Source organism: Octopus bimaculoides, chromosome 29, assembly GCF_001194135.2.
Source record: "Octopus bimaculoides isolate UCB-OBI-ISO-001 chromosome 29, ASM119413v2, whole genome shotgun sequence".
Taxonomy (NCBI): domain Eukaryota; kingdom Metazoa; phylum Mollusca; class Cephalopoda; order Octopoda; family Octopodidae; genus Octopus; species Octopus bimaculoides.
In genome coordinates, this window is record NC_069009.1 from 10,292,155 (window position 1) to 10,293,533 (window position 1,379).

The following is a 1,379-nucleotide window of genomic DNA, read 5'->3' on the forward strand; positions in this document are numbered from 1 at the left end:
GATGTGGCACGAGTTACTGGGACTTGACCAGGAAGTTTCGCCGAAACTCCCATATTCATCCTGCCTTGCGTAGTCAGATTTCCACTTGTTTCGGACTCTTCAAATGAATGGACAGTCCTTCAGCACCGTAGAGCATGTAAGAATTCACCTGGAAGAGCTTCTGGCTAGTAAAGAGAGGAAATTCTTCGAGCAGAGAATAATGGTTCTGCCCACAAGATAAAAGAATATGCTGGAAAGTAACTAATTATATCATAGATTGAATAAATCATTTCGTGTTTGAAACATGTGACTTATTTTCATAAAAAAACCCAATAGACATTTTAGCCAATATAATGTGTACAGAGTTTATATATAGTAAATCATATACGCATAGTACCTGTTTTCTACGTTATACCCAGTATGTAGATGCATGAACGTATATCATTTGTATGTGAGTGTACACACACACACACACACACACACACACACACACACACACACACACACACACACACTGTCGGATTAATGTGTGTTGGAGTGTTGAGTAGAGCACTGGCACAGTTGGAGCTGCTTGGTGTCATCCGGAGACGAAGTATATTTCCATTGGATCTACTTCACGAACTCTGCAGTGTTAGTTGAGATAATAATAATAATAGATTTTTAAATAAGGAGAAGATGGATTTGGTGTTAATCTTTATTTTGTACACCGGTCATTTCGACCCATCCTGTTACTGTCCCTTATGGGTGGGACTCCGTTCAACATGTTGTGTTGCATTAATTTTGAAGTCTGGGTTTCATCAGGTACAGCCATACTTAAAGGTCTGACTCGCTAAAGATCCTGAGTTTGGGCTGTCATGTTGTTATATGTCCGTCTGGTTCGGGAAGGAAACATCGATGCAATTTTCAATTAGTATTCTCTCTCTTCAATAAGAGTTGCAACCTCTTGTAATTATTGTCAAATTGATAATAGAAAACAAAAGAAGAAAATTGTAGTGCAAGGAAGTGAATGACGGAACTGAGTAGATTGAGTTAGAAACAAATGGTACTAGAAGGAAGAAAGGGTGATATAAATATACAGACTATAATGTCCAGGGGGCGAAATGTGGTTTAACTAAGTTGCTTAGATCAGAATGTGTATAAACACACACGCACGCACACTCTCATTCCTACATACACTCACACAAGTGACGTTCTCCTACCTGCGAATACGGTCAATCTTGGTCGTAGTTCGTATATGGTTGGAAGTCAACTTCATGAAGAGTGTGTCATCATGGCCGCCACGAGACTAGGGCAGCTCGCGGACAGTCTGAATCGCTCCACCCTTGTATCACCGAGGGTGGATCACACCCACCCACGCCCAAATGTATATATATAAATATATATATATATATATATATATA